This window comes from Entelurus aequoreus, linkage group LG03 (assembly GCF_033978785.1).
Source record: "Entelurus aequoreus isolate RoL-2023_Sb linkage group LG03, RoL_Eaeq_v1.1, whole genome shotgun sequence".
Classification (NCBI taxonomy): domain Eukaryota; kingdom Metazoa; phylum Chordata; class Actinopteri; order Syngnathiformes; family Syngnathidae; genus Entelurus; species Entelurus aequoreus.
This window is the reverse complement of record NC_084733.1, coordinates 4054476-4076975: the sequence shown is the minus strand read 5'-3', so window position 1 is coordinate 4076975 and position 22500 is coordinate 4054476. Positions and strand designations below refer to the sequence as shown.

General features: G+C 39.4%; 1 pseudogene; it reads right to left on the bottom strand.

Moving 5' to 3' along the window:
- The window catches only part of LOC133647167 (metastasis-associated protein MTA1-like), a 28477-nt pseudogene extending 8178 nt beyond the window's left edge, over nt 1-20299 (bottom strand).
- Nucleotides 20300-22500: the final 2201 nt, after the last annotated feature.

The window sequence follows — 22500 nt, the reverse complement described above, 5'->3', positions numbered from 1 at the left end:
CTATTATGTTAGATCCACTATGGACTGGACTCTCACACTATTATGTTAGATCCACTATGGACTGGACTCTCACACTATTATGTTAGATCCACTATGGACTGGACTCTCACACTATTATGTTAGATCCACTATGGACTGGACTCTCACACTATTATGTTAGATCCACTATGGACTGGCCTTGATATCATGTGTATAGTTCCCAAACCAACATGGTGTCTTGACTTAAAGATGCTAGCAGCCTGATCCGCACTCACCTCAGCGGGGGGGTGTGGACAACGGAGGCCGTCCCTGCAGAGCGTTCAGTCCAGCTCGTGAACCTGGTCCTGCATGGCGGCCGAGGCCCGGCCTATTTCACTCATGCGTTTGGCCATGATGTCCCAGGTCAAGACTTTAGATTTGGTGCCTGCGGACCGAGACTAGCATGTTGAGGCCATAGGGCAGGGGTGCTAACTACAACATGGTATCACACAAACTCCTCTGGATTTCATTAGTCCACGTTTGACGTACAGATTGGTGGATAACGTACTTGCTTTTGGGAAATATGTGGATAATACGACGTTTGAACATGACGCAACGTTAAGTCCACGTTTCAGAGAGCGCACATTGAAGTATTTACAGATCCTTCAGCAGGAAACGTGACTAATCCCCCCCCAAAAACGGGCCCTTTTCCAGCCCTAAATCTCTCCCTAGCTTTTCTCCCTCAAGATACACTTAGCGGGCCCCCCCCCCCCCCTCCTCTTCCTCTGCGCCGTTGCCATGGCAACGTGGATCGTAGCCTCCAGCTAAAGCAGGGAGGCCCAAAGCCGTACCACTCGCAGCCTCCTCCTCCCCGCTCTTGATCCGCCGGTCTGTCTTCTCTCCCCGCCGAGCCCACCAGGGGACGGTCAAAGTAGGACACAACAACGCCCGTCCCCACCCAAAAAAAAAAACAAAAAAAACTCCTTCGGCTGTCAGCAGCGTTCAAATGCACACAATATGCTCTCACCTGCAAAACCACATTTATTTCCTTGTAATTAGAGACGTCCGATAATATCGGACCGCTGATATTATCGGCCGATAAATGCTTTAAAGTGTAATATCGGAAATTATCGGTATCGGTTTCAAAAAGTAAAATGTATGACTTTTTAAAACGCCGCTGTGTACACGGCCGTAGGGAGAAGTACAGAGCGCCAATAAACCCTAAAGCAGGGGTCACCAACGCGGTGCCCGCGGGCACCAGGTAGCCCGTAAGGACCAGGGCCCGTACTTATCAAGCTTCTTTTACACTTAAGTCCTGAGAATTTGCGAAATTTAGTCCTACTCTCAAACTTAAGAATAAAAGCTTTTTATCAACGTTCTTAAGTCTAAGAATCGCTCCTACTCTCCACGATATTTAAGAGACCTTCAGAGGTGTCTTAAGTGGTTAGGAGTTGCCAGCAGGGGATGGCACTGAGGCGAGAGAGACGTGCGCGAACGTTCATCTTTGTCTGATCAAATGGTATCGTTTAGACAGAGCAGGTATTATTTTTGTCACAGATTTAATACTTTTCGATTCCTTGTTGATTTCTGCATGTGGCTGCAGTGGACTAATTAATTAATTAATTAATAACTGGGATTTATATAGCGCTTTTCTAAGTACCCAAAGTCGCTTTACATGTTAAAAACCCATCATTCATTCACACCTAGTGGTGGTAAGCTACTTTCGTAGCCACAGCTGCCCTGGGGTAGACTGACGGAAGCGTGGCTGCCAATTTGCGCCTACGGCCCCTCCGACCACCACCTATCATTCATTCAACATTCATTCACCGGTGTGAGCGGCACCGGGGGCAAGGGTGAAGTGTCCTGCCCAAGGACACAACGGCATGGTAAGAGGCGGGGAGCGAACCTGCAACCCTCAGGTTTCTGACACGGGCGCTCTACCCACTACGCCATGCCGCCCCTAACTAATATATATAGAGCCACCCACACCAGTTTCAAATTAGTTGCCTAATTAATGAATTGGAAAGAAAATGTTATGAGAGTAGCGTATGTGTGTGGCACACACATACGCTAGGTTACAGCATGTGAGGTGAGTGACGTCGGTGAGTGTGTGGGCGAGAGAAGAGAGGGAGCGGTAGCGTGAGTGCGGGCGGGGACTAGTTTGTTTCGTGTTGGATTGGCTGTGTGCAAGCAATCAATAAAGCAAGATTTGCAACTAATCGCCGGACTAATCATTCACCCTAAAATCGTCCGCTGTGGAGACCCACTGCCGGGTAAAGTGAAGGGTGTTGCCCCGAGCATGCATCCTGGAGAAGTGTCTCCCCTGCCTCTTTGTTACAGTCTGGGAGCAGGAAGCAGGAAAGGTGCAACAAAAAGGAAACATTTATTTTTGATTCATTGACAATATTGTTTGTTTGTTTTGTATTATTTTGTAGATTATTGTCAAAATATACACTCCCATTGTCCACTTAAATGTTTCCAAGATATTTCTTTATTCTTAGACAACGGATTCCCTTCCATGATTGGTCATTTCTATGGACACAGAAATGACGTCACCTAAAATTGCGTTTACGGCACATAGTAATGTCGTAATTCAGCTCTGAGTGTGACACTTAAGATTCAGTCCTACACTTCGCTGAAAGTGTGAGTAAGACGCTTGATAACTAACTTTTAAGTGCAGCTTTCAGCGAAGAATTTATTTACTCTTAAGTCAACTCTTAGCAGACTTCTTAGGAGTCATTCTAAGAAGCTTGATAAGTACGGCCCCTGATGAGTAGCCCGCTGGCCTGTTCTAAAAATAGCTCAAATAGCAGCACTTACCAGTGAGCTGCCTCGATTTTTTAAACTGTATTTATTTACTAGCAAGCTGGTCTCGCTTTGCCCGACATTTTTAATTCTAAGAGAGACAAAACTCAAATAGAATTTGAAAATCCAAGAAAATATTTTAAAGACTTGGTCTTCACTTGTTTAAATAAATTCATTAATTTTCTTACTTTGCTTCTTATAACTTTCAGAAAGACAATTTTAGAGAAAAAACACAACCTTAAAAATGATTTTAGGATTTTTAAACACATATACCTTTTTACCTTTTAAATTCCTTCCTCTTCTTTCCTGACAATTTAAATCAATGTTCAAGTACATTTATTTTTTTTATTGTAAAGAATAATAAATACATTTTAATTTAATTCTTCATTTTAGCTTCTAATTTTTCGACAAAGAATATTTGTGAAATATTTCTTCAAACTTGTTATGATTAAAATTCAAAAAAATTATTCTGGCAAATCTAGAAAATCTGTAGAATCAAATTTAAATCTTATTTCAAAGTCTTTTGAATTTCTTTTAAAATTTTTGTTCTGGAAAATCTAGAAGAAATAATGATTTGTCTTTGTTAGAAATATAGCTTGGTCCAATTTGTTATATATTCTAACAAAGTGTAGATTGGATTTTAACCTATTTAAAACATGTCATCAAAATTCTAAAATTAATCTTAATCAGGAAAAATTACTAATGATGGTCAATAAATTATTTTTAAATTTTTTTCAAAAAGATTCAAATTAGCTAGTTTTTCTCTTCTTTTTTTCGGTTGAATTTTGAATTTTAAAGAGTCGAAATTGAAGATAAACTATGTTTCAAAATTTAATTGTCATTTTTTTCGTGTTTTCTCCTCTTTTAAACCGTTCAATTAAGTGTAAATGTCATTAATTATTAATAATAACTTAGAGTTAAAGGTAAATTGAGCAAATTGGCTATTTCTGGCAATTTATTTAAGTGTGTATCAAACTGGTAGCCCTTCGCATTAATCACTACCCAAGAAGTAGCTCTTGCTTTCAAAAAGGTCGGTGACCCCTGCCCTAAAGGCACTGCCTTTGCGTGCCGGTCCAGTCACATAATATCTACGGCTTTTCACACACACACAAGTGAATGCAATGCATACTTGGTCAACAGCCATACAGGGTGGCTGTATAAACAACTTTAACACTGTTACAAATATGCGCCACACTGTGAACCCACACCAAACAAGAATGACAAACGGGAGAACATCCGCACCGTAACACAACATAAACACAACAAATACCCAGAACCCCTTGCAGCACTAACTCTTCCGGGACGCTACAATATACACACCCCCCGCCACCCCCTACACACCCCCGCCCACCACCTCAACCCCGCCCCCCAACCCTGCCCACCTCAACCTCCTCCCAAATTCCAAACTGCTGCTGTTTTGAGGCATGTTAAAAAAAATAATGCACTTTGTGACTTGAATAATAAATATGGCAGTGCCATGTTGGCATTTTTTTTCCATAACTTGAGTTGATTTATTTTGGAAAACCTTGTTACATTGTTTAATGCATCCAGCGGGGGCATCACAACAAAATGAGGCATAATAATGTGTTCATTCCACGACTGTATATATCGTATCGGTTGATATCGGTATTGGACAATATCGGAATAATGAATATCGGCAAAAAAGCCATTATCGGACATCTCTAAATATAATATAATATATCAGTATATATCATATACTGTACATATATTATGTAAATATTACATATATGTTGTATTTTATATTGCTACTACGGTACATTTTTGGTCTATTTTATACCTGCATTGTCCTTTCCATCCTTACACTTTCCATCCTTTGTAATTAAGCTACTGTGTGGAACAATTTCCCTTGTGGATCGTTACAGTTTGTATAAGTCTAAGTAATAAAGGTAAATAAAAGCGTCTCGAGTGTCCAACGAGCGCAGATTTAACAAACTCACCATCCAGTCCGTTGTGCTGCTCGTAGCTGCGTTTGCCCAGAATGGTGGGGGAGCCGTTGTTGAGGATGGGGCTGGATTTAATGGGCGTCAGACTGCCCATGGAGATGGAAGACCCGCGGGGGGGCGGCGGCGGCTCAGCTTTGACCGGACGGGGATGTGCTTCTAGAAGGACAAAGAAAACATGTTAGACGTTGAGCGACAAGCAGTGGGGAAGTTGGCAGTTGTGTTAAGTGCCCAAAAAGAAATGTTACCCCGAGAAATGGAATGTTTGAGCATTTCCTGCAGATTACCTACATTTGTTTTTTCCTCGACTTTTTGGGACCATTTTGTGACATTTCGACCAATGCTTTTGATTTATTTTCTTTTTTAAATCAAGTCACAGTTGGTCATGACTAGGGTTGCAAAGTTCCGGGAATATTCAAAGTTGGAAACTTTCCATGGGAATTAATGGGAATAAACATTGAATGCAACATGCTAGATCTTGCAGCATGATTATTAGATAAAACAACCTGATTTAATGCAAATTCAGTAGAATTTCAACCCTGCACTGTGCATTCCTCAATCACACACACAGATAATTGCCAGCATGCTACACACTACAGCAGGGCTATTGAGGCCACACTAGTATTTGAGGCCAAGGACTTCATCCAGTCAGGTAAGTGTTGATGATATTACCGGGGTAAATATATTTGATCTATGGTATTTAAGTGTAATAGAGGTGTAATTGCTTGTTACTGTATGACTGTAGACTACTCCAGCAGACTTACACTCAAGCTAGCTAGCTGTTCCTGTACTTATTAAATGATTTTGGGGCCAATATCTCTAGCTAGCTATGTTCATGTACCACCACAGTCTCATAATGAACCCAAAATATTTCTCCGTTAGCCGTGACGCTAATTTTCTCTATGTTAAGTCCCATTCATTTATGCTAACAACGTTAGCGATCCGAATTTACTTTTTTTGTGATGTGTAAAGTTCAAGTAGCAAATACTAAATCAAAAGGTGTAGTTTCCTCTGCCTTCTGTTCTGCTAGCCATTCTGTTGTCATACAAGAATGTAGCTTATAGTTTGATTTAGCATGCTGATTGACTGTTCATGTATTCATCTAGCCTATTTCTATTCATGTGTCCATCAGTTAAACATTTTTAAGGACTACTCCAATTGTTTAGCTGACTATTTCTATCTCTGTGTGTGGCATTGCATTAGTGTTTTACAAGAATAAATAAATACAAAGAGAATAATGCCACGTACACCATCTGATGTGTGGAGACATTTCACCCCAACCAATGTAGGTGGAAAGGCGGTGTACATTTGCAAATATTGTGCAAAGAGCTACGTCAAAAACGCCACAAAGATGCAGCAGCATGTAGACAAGTTCTCAATAATATATCATTATTGTAATTCCCCATTCATTCCCATATATTCCCATTAATTCCCATATATTCCCATTCATTACCATGGACGGTGTCCAACTTTGAATAATCAAAAAATGTTTCCAAACTTACCGAGCTTAAAGGCCTACTGAAAGCCACTATTAGCGACCACGCAGTCTGATAGTTTATATATCAATGATGAAATTTTAACATTGCAACACATGCCAATACGGCCGGGTTAAAACTTCCTGGGAAATATACGGCTGAAACGTCGCGGTATGATGACGTATGCGCGTGACGAAGTCAGAGTAACGGAAGTTATGGTACCCCGTAGAATCCTATACAAAAAGCTCTGTTTTCATTTCATAATTCCACAGTATTCTGGACATCTTTTGCAATTTGTTTAATGAACAATGAAGGCTGCAAAGAAGACAGTTGTAGGTGGGATCGGTGTATTAGCAGCCGACTACAGCAACACAACCAGGAGGACTTTGTTGGAGCGCTAGCCGCGCTAGCCGCCGACCTCACCTTGACTTCCTACGTCTCCGGGCCGCCAAACGCATCGGGTGAAGTCCTTCGTCCTTCTGACGATCGCTGGAACGCAGGTGAGCACGGGTGTTGATGAGTAGATGAGGGCTGGCTGGCGTAGGTGGAGAGCTAATGTTTTTAGCATAGCTCTGTGAGGTCCTGTTGCTAAGTTGCTAAGTTAGCTTCAATGGCGTCGTTAGCACAGCATTGTTAACCTTCGCCAGCCTGGAAAGCATTAACCGTGTATTTACATGTCCACGGTTTAATAGTATTGTTGATTTTCTATCTATCCTTCCAGTCAGGGGTTTATTTTTTTGTTTCTATATGCAGTTAAAGCAAGATGCTATCACGTTAGCTCGTAGCTAAAGCATTTCGCCGATGTATTGTCGTGGAGATAAAAGGCACTGAATGTCCATTTCGCGTTCTCGACTCTCATTTTCAAGAGGATATAGTATCCCAGGTGGTTTAAAATACAAATCCGTGATCCACAATAGAAAAAGGAGCCAGCTTGTACCTAAGTTACGGTCAGAGGGAAAAAAGATACGTCCTGCACTGCACTCTAGTCCTTCACTCTCACGTTCCTCATTCACGAATCTTTCATCCTCGCTCAAATTAATGGGGTAATCGTCACTTTCTCGGTCCGAATCTCTCTCGCTCCATTGTAAACAACGGGGGATTGTGAGGGATACTAGCTCCTGTGACGTCACGCTACTTCCGGTACAGGCAAGGCTTTTTTTTTATCAGCGAGCAAAAGTTGCGAACTTTATCGTCGATTTTCTCTACTAAATCCTTTCAGCAAAAATATGGCAATATCGCGAAATGATCAAGTATGACACATAGAATGGATCTGCTATTCCCGTTTAAATTTTAAAAAATAATTTCAGTAGGCCTTTAACTTTCCACCCCTGTGCAACCCTAGTCATGACATAAATTTAGTATTTTCGTAGCGCTATTACCGTATTGACCCAATATAACACAATACCTTTCTGGCTATTTTGAAGGAACTAGAATATAAAACATGTTTTCAGTTATTTCACCTTTTTTTGGTTAAGTACATAACTCCACATGTGTTCATTCCTAGTTGTGATGTGACAATCTACAATGTAAATAGTCATGAAAATAAAGAAAACGCATTGAATGAGAAGGTGTGTCCAAACTTTTGGCCTGTACTGTTTATTTGAAAGGCAAATTGTTTTTTTCCTTAGGGTAAATCATGTGTGCGCGTGTGTGATGGGTCAAAAAGCTCAGATTTGCTTAAAGGCCTACTGAAAGCCACTACTAGCGACCACGCAGTCTGATAGTTTATATATCAATGATGCAATCTTAACATTGCAACACATGCCAATACGGCCGGGTTAGATTAGTAAAGTGCTATTTTAAATTCCCCGCGAAATATCCTGCTGAAAACGTCTCGGTATGATGACGTTTGCGTGTGAAGTCACGGATTGTAGCGGACATTTTGGGACAGCATTGTGCTATTAAGTCGTCTGTTTTCATCGCAAAATTCCACAGTACTCTGTACATCTGTGTTGGTGAATCGTATGCAATTTGTTTAATGAACAACGAAAACAGCAAAGAAGAAAGCTGTAGGTGGGAAGCGGTGTATTAGCGGCTGGCTGCAGCAACACAAACACGTAGCGGCTACATCGTAGCCGGTGTTTCATTGTTTACATTCCCGAACGATGACAGTCAAGCTTTACCATTGCATATTTACGTCACACTACCGTCATGGCGAAGCGCAAAGCAGACTGTGCGAGCGAGGGGGAAAAAGCACGCCAAAAGTGGTCAAAAGTGTGGGAGTATTTCAATAAAGGGCCTAATAATGTTGTTGTATGCACACTGTGTCGAGCGGAAATGGCCTATCATAGCAGCACAACGGCTATGAACCAACATTTGAAAAGAAAACCATCAACTAGTCAATCGTCCGCGTTAGCATACGTTGTCATCATTACACAAAAACATGAATGTGTCATTTGTATCTGCTAGGGGTGTAACGGTACGTGTTTTGTATTGAACCGTTTCGGTACGGGGCTTTCGGTTCGGTACGGGGTGTACCGAACGGGTTTCTAACCTAAAGCTAACTTTAGCTGCTAAAGTCCTAAACAAGCTGCTGGGAATATTGTAAACAAGAAGAGAAGCAGAGCATGTAGACATGCTAACCTTTCTTCATTACAACTGTTAGTCACTCACTGGAATGAGTAGAATTGGTTATTGTGTACTGTGTTGGACTGGATGTTTATTTTGCACATTTTAAAAGCAATACTTAATGTTTACAGTGCTCCAGAATATTTACATTGGCACTTTTTTGTATTGGATGTTTATCTTTATTTTTGCACATTTTAGCAAATACGCAATACTTTCACTTTTGTTGAAATGTTTACACTGTTGTTACAGAATATTTCGTTTTGCACTTTTCTGTATTGGATGTTTATCTTTATCTTTGCACATTTTAAAGCAAAAATAATCAATACTTTTACTTTTGAAATGCATATACTATTGCAGAATATTAAGATTTGCACTGGATGTTGACTTTTATATTTGCACATTCAAAAGCAAATAAGCTACTTTTAATTTGTTAAATGTTAAAAGTTTTAAATGTTTACATTGTTACAGGATGTTTTGTCATGTTGTTGTCAATGTTGACTGAGTGGCCATACTTCTTTTTTTTTGTAAATAAAAGCCATGCCTTTTGAAAAAACTGGCCTACTTTTATTTTTTCATCTTCATTTTAAATAAAATAAAATAAAAAATAATCGGTAAAAGGAAAAATAATCTATGGATTAATCGGAAAAAATAATCTATAGATTAACCGATTAATCGAAAAAAATAATCTATAAATTAACCGATTAATCAAAAAAAATAATCCATAGATTAATCGATAGAAAAATAATCGTTAGCTGCAGCCTTAGCGGAGTATATATAAGTCTTGTGTTAATTTACTGTTTTAGTCATTCCCAGCTGAATATCAGGTCCCACCCGCCTCTCACAATCGCTTCCACTGCCCTCTAGTCCTTCACTCTCACTTTCCTCATCCACGAATCTTTCATCCTTGCTCAAATCAATGGGTAATCGTCGCTTTCTCGGTCCGAATCGCTCTCGCTGCTTGTGGCCATGATTGTAAACAATGTGCAGATGTGAGGCGCTCCACAACCTGTGACGTCACGCTACTTCCGGTACAGGCAAGGCTTTTTTATCGTCCATGTTCTCTACTAAATCCTTTCAGCAAAAATATGGCAATATCGCGAAATGATCAAGTATGACACATAGAATGGATCTGCTATCCCCGTTTAAATAAGAAAATCTCATTTCAGTAGCCTTTAAGAAGAACTTCTTAGGTTGCATGTATAAATCATGCATAAGATTTCTTTTTTAGTCTTATATTGAGGTATGGGGGGGTTAGCCACTGTGGCGAGAAGCTCCAACGTACCGAGATATCGAACCACAGACTCCAGAGGTTTGCGTTCTGCTGGTTTCAGTGGCGATGGCTTGCTGGGGTTTTTATCTGGCAACCGCAGGGCACCTGTGGGAATGTGGCAATTTAGTTCCGACACGACGGGGAAACATGCCGTGAGTGAAAGTGGCTTACATTCGGCCTTGATGGCGGCCGAGTTGACGGGAGGTAGGGGTGCCTGGCTAGGTAGCGAGGCTTGATGATATCCTGGCAGAGGCGGCGCGCCACCCGCGTCAGCGTGGTGGTCTGCAGGAAGAAAGCCTGTCGCGTCTTCACGGCGAACTTGGGGCTGCCGCTGTGTCGCAGCGGCACGCCATGGGGGCTCTAACCACACAGATGAACACCAATTATGACCTATTGTGTTTTTACATGGGTTTCCTTTAGGGGTTTTTAGGGTACCATGCTGCTGCGGTTTGGTCCGGGTCTCTCCCCATCCAGCCGAGTGGGCATCTTTAGCCCGCCGTACTTCTTCCAGTATGTCCAGCAGGTGGCGCACAGGCGACACTGCATGTTGGGGGGTCCCCACGAGTACCACTGGTAGGAACTGCTGGCTACACACGCACATGCACACATAATGTTCACACATCTAAGGCAGTATTTTAAAAAATGATATGAAAAAAAACACACATTAACCTAAAAAATATGACAAAAAAATAAGTGTGACATGCACATTCTCGTCATTAGGCATTGCAATGTGTCAATACAGGGTTGACCAACCCCTTTCTGCAAACTTTTCCATTCAAAAAGTATCTGTATGTGCAGGGAAATAGTGAACTATATTACCTTTAAACTGATTTGATTGTTATTTAAATGTTTACCTAAGTTTGAAGTAAAGATTGTAATACTTTAATGCCACCTTGGGCAAGGCATGTTTTAAAGCAGTGTCACTCTAATCCAGGAGTCACCAACCTTTTTGAAAGCAAGAGCTACTTCTTGGGTAGTGATTAATGCGAAGGGCTACCAGTTTGATACACACTTCAATAAATTGCCAGAAATAGCCAATTTGCTCAATTTACCTTTAACTCTATGTTATTATTAATAATTAATGATATTTACACTTAATTGAACGGTTTAAAACGAAACGAAAAAAATGACAATTACATTTGAAACATAGTTTATCTTCAATTTCGACTCTTTAAAATTCAAAAATCTTTTTGAAAATTTTTTAAAAATAATTTATGAAACATCGGTAATTTTTCCTGATTAAGATTAATTTTAGAATTTTGATGACATGTTTTAAATTGGTTAAAATCCAATCTGCACTTTGTTAGAATATATAACAAATTGGACCAAGCTATATTTCTAACAAAGACAAATCATTATTTCTTCTAGATTTTCCGGAACAAAAATTTTAAAGGAAATTCAAAAGAGTTTGAAATAAGATTTAAATTTGATTATACAGATTTTCTAGATTTGCCAGAATCATTTTTTTGAATTTTAATCATAATAAGTTTGAAGAAATATTTCACAAATATTCTTTGTCGAAAAAAACAGAAGCTAAAATGAAGAATTAAATTAAAATGTATTTATTATTCTTTACAGTAAAAAAATAAATTTACTTGAACATTGATTTAAATTGTCAGGAAAGAAGAGGAAGGAATTTAAAAGGTAAAAAGGTATATGTGTTTAAAAATCCTAAAATCATTTTTAAGGTTGTATTTTTTTCTCTAAAATTGTCTTTCTGAAAGTTTATAAGAAGCAAAGTAAAAAAATTAATGAATTTATTTAAACAAGTGAAGACCAAGTCTTTAAAATATTTTCTTGGATTTTCAAATTCTATTTGAGTTTTGTCTCTCTTAGAATTAAAAATGTCGGGCAAAGCGAGACCAGCTTGCTAGTAAATAAATAACATTAAAAAATAGAGGCAGCTCACTGGTAAGTGCTGCTATTTGAGCTATTTTTAGAACAGGCCAGCGGGCTACTCATCTGGTCCTTACGGGCTACCTGGTGCCCGCGGGCACCGCGTTGGTGACCCCTGCTCTAATCTGTATTTTTGAAGCCCAAATACCTCTATATTGCACTTCACGTACCCTCTTTATTAACCAGTAGAATTTTTTTTTTTTTTACATTCTTCGTCTCCGCTCTGTTTTTGCTTGTATGCGCTTTGTGTGTGCGTTTTGACACACTCGGACATCATGTGAGTGTGTCAAAATCGTCACCGCCGCACAGCAGCATGCGAATGAAAAAAAAAAAGTAGTGGTATTATTCAAAGCCACTATAGTACCGTTTTTAATTAACTAGTACTTTATTAGTACCGATACACCGTACAACCCTAGTGCAAAGTAAACAAACATTCACTCAAATATGGACTTTTTTGGGGGCTGGAACCCATCATTCTTATTTACATGGTTTCTTGTGAAGAAATTTGCATCACTATAAATTTTTTTTTTTTTTAACGTACCCTGTTTAAAGGCCTACTGAAAGCCACTACTAGCGACCACGCAGTCTGATAGTTTATATAATCAATGATGAAATCTTAACATTGCAACACATGCCAATACGGCCGGGTTAACTTATAAAGTGACATTTTAAATTTCCCGGGAAATATCCGGCTGAAACGTCGCGGTATGATGACGTATGCGCGTGGCGAAGTCAGAGTAACGAAGTTATGGTACCCCGTAGAATCCTATACAAAAAGCTCTGTTTTCATTTCATAATCCCATAGTATTCTGGACATCTTTTGCAATTTGTTTAATGAACAATGAAGGCTGCAAAGAAGACAGTTGTAGGTGGGATCGGTGTATTAGCAGCGGACTACAGCAACACAACCAGGAGGACTTTGTTGGAGCGCTAGCCGCGCTAGCCGCCGACCTCACCTTGACTTCCTACGTCTCCGGGCCGCCAAACGCATCGGGTGAAGTCCTTCGTCCTTCTGCCGATCGCTGGAACGCAGCAAATGAGGGCTGGCTGGCGTAGGTGGAGAGCTAATGTTTTTAGCATAGCTCTTTGAGGTCCCGTTGCTAAGTTAGCTTCAATGGCGTCGTTAGCACAGCATTGTTAACCTTCGCCAGCCTGGAAAGCATTAACCGTGTATTTACATGTCCACGGTTTAATAGTATTGTTGATTTTCTATCTATCCTTCCAGTCAGGGGTTTATTTATTTTGTTTCTATATGCAGTTAAAGCAAGATGCTATCACGTTAGCTCGTAGCTAAAGCATATCGCCGATGTATTGTCGTGGAGATAAAAGGCACTGAATGTCCATTTCGCGTTTCTCGACTCTCATTTTCAAGAGGATATAGTATCCCAGGTGGTTTAAAATACAAATCTGTGATCCACAATAGAAAAAGGAGAGAGTGTGGAATCCAATGAGCCAGCTTGTACCTAAGTTACGGTCAGAGCGAAAAAAGATACGTCCTGCACTGCACTCTAGTCCTTCACTCTCACGTTCCTCATCCACGAATCTTTCATCCTCGCTCAAATTAATGGGGTAATCGTCACTTTCTCGGTCCGAATCTCTCTCGCTCCATTGTAAACAACGGGGGAATTGTGAGGAATACTAGCTCCTGTGACGTCACGCTACTTCCGCTACAGGCAAGGCTTTTTTTTATCAGCGAGCAAAAGTTGCGAACTTTATCGTCGATTTTCTCTACTAAATCCTTTCAGCAAAAATATGGCAATATCGCGAAATGATCAAGTATGACACATAGAATGGATCTGCTATTCCCGTTTAAATAAAAAAAAATCATTTCAGTAGGCCTTTAAGAACAAATTAAGTTTATAAATTGAGGTTCCACTGTATTAATATTATCTTTATTATTATTTATGCATTGCTTTATTTGGTGTTTTTTTATACATTGAAAAAAATCTAAATAATGTTTTGTTATAAATATTTAAAACAAAATATTGTTTTAAAGTGAAAAAAATAATTATTCAATTACAAGGACATATGGTCTAATTATATAACCGTCTTACTGTATATAACAGTTGTAAATAGGGATGTCCGATAATGGCTTTTTGCCGATATCCGATATTCCGATATTGTCCAACTCTTTAATTACCGATACCGATATCAACCGATACCGATATCAACCGATATATGCAGTCGTGGAATTAACACATTATTATGCCTAATTTGGACAACCAGGTATGGTGAAGATAAGGTACTTTTTTAAAAAAATAATAAAATAAGATAACTAAATTAAAAACATTTTCTTGAATAAAAAAGAAAGTACAACAATATAAAAACAGTTACATAGAAACTAGTAATGAATGAAAATGAGTAAAATGAACTGTTAAAGGTTAGTATTATTAGTGGAGCAGCAGCACGCACAATCATGTGTGCTTACGGACTGTATCCCTTGCAGACTGTATTGATATATATTGATATATAATGTAGGAAGCAGAATATTAATAACAGAAAGAAACAACCCTTTTGTGTGAATGAGTGTGAATGGGGGAGGGAGTTTTTTTGGGTTGGTGCACTAATTGTAAGTGTATCTTCTGTTTTTTCATGTTGATTTAATTAAATAAATAAATAAATAAATAAATAAATAAATAAATAAAAATAAACGATACAGATAATTAAAAAAACGATACCGATAATTTCCGATATTACATTTTAACGCATTTATCAGCCGATAATATCGGCAGGCCGATATTATCGGACATCCCTAGTCATGGCAGCATCATGCTGTGGGGATGTGTAGTACTATTAGTGGAGCAGCAGCACGCACAATCATGTGTGCTTACGGACTGTATCCCTTGCAGACTGTATTGATATATATTGATATATAATGTAGGAAGCACAATATTAATAACAGAAAGAAACAACCCTTTTGTGTGAATGAGGAGGGAGGTTTTTTGGGTTGGTGCATTAATTGTAAGTGTATCTTGTGTTTTTTATGTTGATTTAATTTGAAAAAAAAACAAAAAAAAAACCAAAAAAACAATACCGATAAAAAAAAAACCCGATACCGATAATTTCTGATATTACATTTTAACGCATTTATCGGCCGATAATATCGGCCTGCCGATATTATCGGCCTGCCGATATTATCGGCCGATAAATGCGTTAAAATGTAATATCGGAAATCCCTATTAGTAAGTATACATTTTTTGATACAAAAAAAAACAAAAAACAAAAAAAAACGATACAGATAATAAAAAAAACGATACCGATAATTTCCGATATTACATTTTAACGCATCAAATATCGGCCTGCCGATATTATCGGACATCCCTAGTCGTGGCAGCATCATGCTGTGGGGATGTGTAGTACTATTAGTGGAGCAGCAGCACGCACAATCATGTGTGCTTGCGGACTGTATCCCTTGCAGAGTGTATTGATATATATTGATATATAATGTAGGAAGCAGAATATTAATAACAGAAAGAAACAACCCTTTTGTGTGAATGAGGAGGGAGGTTTTTTGGGTTGGTGCATTAATTGTAAGTGTATCTTGTGTTTTTTATGTTGATTTAATTTAAAAATAAAAAAAAAAAAAAAAAATAAAAACCAATACCGATAAAAAAAAACCTGATACCGATCATTTCTGATATTACATTTTAACGCATTTATCGGCCAGATAAATGCGTTAAAATATAATATCGGAAATCCCTATTAGTAAGTATACATTTTTTGATACAAAAAAAAAACAAAAAACAAAAAAAAACGATACAGATGATAAAAAAACCGATACCGATAATTTCCGATATTACATTTTAACGCATTTATCGGCCGTTAATATCGGCAGACCGATATTATCGGACATCCCTAGTTGTAAACAATTAATTTGAAATGTAGCACTTTAACAAACGTGTATGATAGGTAAATCAATGATTAACTATTTTGTCTTTGTTGTGGTCTATTAAGCAGAATAACAAAAACGTACGGAAAATATATTTAAAAAATATCACCCCACAATGAAAAGCATGTTTCGTCCATCTTTTGTGATATTTTGGGTTGAAATTTTGAAGAAAAAATGATGCATGCAAAATCAACTTTTTTTTTTTTTTTTTTTTTACCCGTTGGTACCATGTTCTCCAAACTTGCACCCAAAAAAGCCGTTTGGAATTAAAGACTTTGGTGACGCATTTTGCCTTAGTTACAGTAGGGGTTTACCAGAAGAGCTTAGCCCAAGTTCCCCATTTTTCATTTAGTTGTGGCCCAAGTTGTAGTTAAGTTCCTTATTTTTCTCCATCCTCATGCTGTGGGGCAAACTGGCTTGTACATGCACATGCCTCCTACAAAAAAACCTCTGCATAGTTCTAACTTACACTCCATATTAGGGATGATACTCGAAACCGGTTTTCCCGGTTGTTCGATAAGAAAATAACCGAGTCCTCGGACTCGAATCACTTTTTGGCAACCGGTACCCGTTATCGAGACCACTATAGTAAAGAAAAGAGTTGGTTCTTTATTCGAATCCCGTCCCGACCAGAAATGCTTCGTGGGACATCACAAGAAATGACGTCACGTAGCTCAGTCATTAGGCGCAGATAGCGAAAGCAGGAAAAACAATGGACCGGAAAAAAGCGCTCCAAGGTGTAATAAAGTTCAAAACAAAAGGTATAATCCAATGAATAACTTTACTGAGAGATTTGAGCAGGGTACAAACTCATGAAGAACACTTTTACGACCCACCGGAAACATAGCAAACAGGCTAGCAACGCACCTCCTTTACGGCAGCTGGCGCAACCTTCTTAAAGCAACCGCAGCACGTGAGTGCCCTTAAAGAAAGGCATTGAAGCTTAGGGAAGGCTATGCAGAACAAAATTAAAACTGAACCGGCTACTGAGTAAACAAAAACAGAATGCTGGACGACAGCAAAGACTTACTGCGGAGCAAAGACGGCGTCCACAATGTACATCCGAGCATGACATGGCAATCAACAATGTCTCCACAAAGAAGGATAAAAACAGCTGAAATATTCTTGATTGCTAAAACAAAGTAGATGCGGGAAATATCGCTCAAAGGAAGACATGAAACTGCTAGAGGAAAATACCAAAAAAAGAGAAAAAGACACCGAAATAGGAGCGCAAGACAAGAACTAACACAGGAAAACCGCAAAAAAGTCAAAATAAGTGTGACAGTGGTGGTGACAGTACACCTACTTTGAGACAAGAGCTATAGTGATGCATGTTTGGTTATGGTTTAAAGTCATAATCCAACAATTGCGACAATGACTTTTAAATGTCAACTGAGTTTATAATTTCTGCTGGTGGTGTGCTTCCGGATTTTTACAACGCAAAAAATGTGCCAAGGTTAAAAAACACTGCCCTAGCTCATAACATCTTTCCCCCTACAAAGAAATAATGTTAACTCAATAAAGTGTATTTCTTTTTTTAGCTTTAACTTTTCATTTTTTTTAGCATTGTAGCCACATTTGCAAACAACTTTTCTCTTCATAGAATTTTCTTTCCTTCTTTAAAGTGCAAAAATGTCAAAGCATCATAACAAACAGTTATGTTCCAATAGCAGCAGAAGTGCACTTTTTGGAGAGCTGTATTTTTTTCAGTTTTGTGCCCAAGGGACTGATTTTATTTAACACTATATTATTATTTATACACCTATAGTCATCACAGAGACAGGTTGTTTTTGTGTTACTGTATATATTTGTTTTTCTGAAAAATCCCACTTAATAAACTTTGGGTAAAATGTTTATTTATTTTATTAAATTTTTTTAGGGGGGTAACAGTCAATATTTATTTATTTACTAGATTAAATTGTTTTCTTATATAATAAAAGTGAGCTTTTGTTAAACCAAATATTGTGTGTTTTTTTCCATATACAACAACCTATCTGGACTCCATAAGAGAATCGATAAGGAATCGGTTCGATAAGAGGATTCGATAATAGGCTCGAACTCGATAATTTCTTATCAAACATCATCCCTACTCCATACGGAAGTGCTAAAAACTAGAGATGTCCGACATTATCGGCCGATAAATGCTTTAAAATGTAATATCGGGAATTATCGGTATCGGTTGCAAAAAGTAACATTTTTTGACTTTTTAAAACGCCTCTGTACGGAGTGGTACACGGACGTAGGGAGGAGTAGAGCAGTTGCGTCTCCCAGTCGTACTTGCCAACCCTCCCGATTTTCCCGGGAGACTCCCGAATTGCAGTGCCCCTCCCGAAAATCTCCCGGGGCAACCATTCTCCCGATTTCCACCCAGACAACAATATTGGGGGCGTGCCGGTCCAATAACATGATATCTACGGCTTTTCACACACACACACACACAAGTGAATGCAAGGCATACTTTGGTCAACAGCCATACAGGTCACACTGAGGGTTGCTGTATAAACAACGTCAACACTGTTACAAATATGCGCCACACTGTGAACCCACACCAAACAAGAATGACAAACACATTTCGGGGGAACATCCGCACCGTAACACAACATAAACACGGCAGAACAAATACCCAGAACCCCTTGCAGCACTAACTCTTCCGGGACGCTACAATATACACAATATACATCATTGTCCGTAGACGTGAAGGACTTACAGTAGCAGCTCTCACAGGCCCTGGCCAGTGGCGGGTTCTGCACTTGGCCCGGAGGTGCAGGGGCGGGGGCGCTGGGGGTGCTGGGGGCACTGGGGGTGGGGGCGGGTGTGGGGGCGGGCGGCGGGGCGCCGGCGGCTCCGTTCACCAGCGGCGGCTTCGCATTGTTAGTCAGCTGGTTGGGGTTGGGCTTGTTGCTAGAAGACAGGAGCCGAGCAGAGCAGACATTGTGGACAGGTTGACTGAAGAGGACATGGATCAGCTTTATTGGCACACAGCAGCTGCACGGAGGTCTGTCTACCAGCCGTTGTCATGACTACTAACAAGGTGCGAGAGAAGGTGGTGAAAGATGTGTCGCCGGTTTAATTGATTCCGTGGAATCTAGCATTCATATGAATCAAACTGCATTTTCATTAATTGCAGCAACCAGCAGATGGCGCTGCCAATGTATCATCCACATGTTTGCTGGCTAAAGAAGCACGTGTGACGAGAAGATACTCACTAGTTGGGAATGTAGACCTGCTTTAACTTGCTTTCCGCTTCGGCTGCTTTTAATCGTTTCTGAAGCAAAAAAAGACAGGAAGTGAGACGTTAGCTCCAGGAAGTATTCATGGGCATATATTCTACTTGTTTTTTGTTTTTTTTATAATGTCCTGCCCAGCTTCTCGGGCAAATCATATAGCAGATGTAGATGCCCATATCGGCTGTTCAGATTTACTTTACAAAAGAGAAGTGTAGGATACTTCTCTTGTTGCCTTACTTGTATTTTGACTTTTTTAAATGTATTTATATTATCATTTGGTGCAGCCGGGCCGGAGCAGGAGGGGATAGAAAGAGAGAAAAAGGAAGACAGAGGGGGGAATTGTGGGGACAAGAGGGGGATTAGACAGAGAGACAAAAACAACAACAACAACAACAGAGCAACATCAGCAAATACGACATGTACAAATATGATGGTAAAAGTAATAGCAAATATTATTATTATTATTATTATTATTATTATTATTATTATTATTATAAATATGATGGTAAAAGTAATAGCAAATAAGCAGTTAGCGAAAATTTAAAAAAAAAATACAGAAATGACAATGAGCATTATTACACTAAAAATGGAGCAATATGAATACCAATAGAAATAGTGCTATTGATAATAAACAATACCAGTACTTTACCTTTATTATCAACAATACAATTGTTCAAATGCAACAATACATATACGTCATGATAACTTGAGATACGAAAGAATGCAGAAAAATGGAGGGGAAGAAAGAGAAGCAACCTACATTAACCTTGTAGATTGTTATAGTAACAATAGGTTAAGCTTTGTCAGTGTGCCATGTGTTATACCCAGTTTACCCTAGGGCAACAACGTTAATATATGTTTGATGAAAGGTGATTATGTATATATTCTACTTGAATGGAGTGTGCATTGATGTGCATCTGGAAAGTATCCACAGTGCTTCACTTTCTCCACATTTTGTAATGTGACGGCCCTTTTCCAAAATGGAATTAATTCGTGTTTGTCCTCAAAATTGTACAGAAAACACCCCACGACGACAATGTGAAAAGTATTTTTTATTTATTTTGCAAATAAAAAACAAACAAAAAAAACATGTACATAAGTATTCACAGCATTTGTTCAATACTTTGTTGATGCACCAAGTACAGCATCAAGTCTTTGAATACGATGCCACAAGCTTGGCACACCGACCTTTGGACCATTCCTCTTTGCAGCTCAATCAGGTTGGATGGAAAGCGCTGGTTTTCCTCCATGATGTCTCTATACATTGCTGCATTCATCTTTCCCTCTATCTTGACTAGTCTCCCAGTTCCTGCCACTGAGGAACATCCCCACAGCATGATGCTGCCACGACTAGGGATGTCCGATATTATCGGCTGATAAATGCGTTAAAATGTAATATCGGAAATTATCGGTATCGTTTTTTTTATTATCTGTATCGTTTTTTTTTTTTAATTATTAAATCAACATAAAAAACACAAGATACACTTACAATTAGTGCACCAACCCAAAAAACCTCCCTCCCCCCATTTCTTTCTGTTATCAATATTCTGGTTCCTACATTATATATCAATACAGTCTGCAAGGGATACAGTCCGTAAGCACACATGATTGTGCGTGCTGCTGCTCCACTAATAGTACTAACCTTTAACAGTTCATTTTACTCATTTTCATTAATTACTAGTTTCTATGTAATTGTTTTTATATTGTTTTACTTTCTTTTTTATTCAAGCAAATTTTTTTAATTTAGTTATCTTATTTTATTTTTATTTTTTTTAAAGTACCTTATCTTCACCATACCTGGTTGTCCAAATTAGGCATAATAATGTGTTAATTCCACGACTGCATATATCGGCTGATATCGGTATTGGTAATTAAAGAGTTGGACAATATCGGAATATCGGATATCGGCAAAAAGCCATTATCGGACATCCCTAGCCACGACCATACTTCACTCTAGGGCAGACCTGGGCATCCGGCCCTTTGTGCGTCCCTGTCCGGCCCGCTTGAGGCCTTTGGACTCTGTTGCGCCGATATGCCCGGAGAAGAGGGGCGCATTGTCATGCCTGTGTTGATCATGTGTTTGTTTGGCCATGTTTTGCTTGGTTTTTGGACACTTTTTAGTTCTTGTTTTCACTCCCTTGCTTTGTCACCATAGTAACCATTAGTTTCACCTGGTTCCCATCCTCATGTCACGCACCTGCTGTCACTAATCATGTCACTATTTAAGCTCCCAGTTGCCAGGCTGTCTTCCTGGCAACATCACCTTCTCTTCACTTGAGAACTTTTACCCACGCTTCCATAGTCCATGCTGATCTTTCCATGCCAAGTAAGTTTTTGTTTATTAATGCCCCAGTTAGTGTTTTTGTTTCATTGTTCATAGTTTCTGCCTTTGTGCAAGTTGTGTTTATAGCCAAGTTTTGTACTTTCGCCTTTGTGCGCGCCTTTTGTTTTCATAGTCAAGTTTTTACCTCCGCTGTAAGCGCCTTTTGTTTATACCTTTTTTGAGCTTTAAATATTAAACATGTCCTCACCTGCACGCCATGTCCGGTCCAATTCATTTGCACCACAGTAGAACAAACCACGCCAGCGACCAAGTTGTGACACGCATTTGAGAACGTGTCACTCTCCCGATGCACTGTAACGAGGCGGGCTGAGACCATCGCTGGAAACTTGGAGCTTCAGCTGAAGAACAGAACGGTCGACTTTTGACTGTTTTTCGCTGGCTTTGGATGAGAGCTGCGATGTACGCGACACCGCCCAGCTGCTCGTCTTCTTACGTGGGATAACTGCAGACTTTCAAATCACGGAGGAGCTGGTAGCCATGCAGTCAATTAAAGAGACAACCACAGGTAATGACTTGTTCACATAGGTAAATGCGTGTTTGGACATGGTAGGACTGAAATGGGACAAGATGGCAGGTGTGACAACAGATGGTTGTCCAAATCTGACGGGGAAAAATGTTGGACTTTTAAAGAGGATGCAGGATAAAGTGACAGAAATGGACATTTTTGCATTGTATTATACATCAGGAAGTGTTGTGTAAGACAGTGTTAAAAATATTAATTGAAATATTGTCGGTGTGGCCCTCCAGCAGTGCTCCGGTTGCTCATGCGGCCCCCGGTAAAAATTAATTAATTAATTGCCCACCCCTGCTCCAAACAAACTTTGTCTCATCAGACCAGAGAATTTTGTTCCTCATGGTCTGAGAGTCTTTCGGGTGCCTTTTGGAAAATGTTTTACTAAGTAATTGCTTCCGTCTGGCCGCTATGCCATACAGACCTCATTAGTGAATTGCTGCAGAGATGGTTTTCCTTCTCCTCTCTCCACAGAGGGATGCTGTCGCTCTGACAGAGTGACCATCACCTCCCTGACCAGACTAAGATGAATGCAGCAATGTACAGAGACATCCTGGATGAAAACCAACGCTTCCTATCCAATCTGATAGATCTTG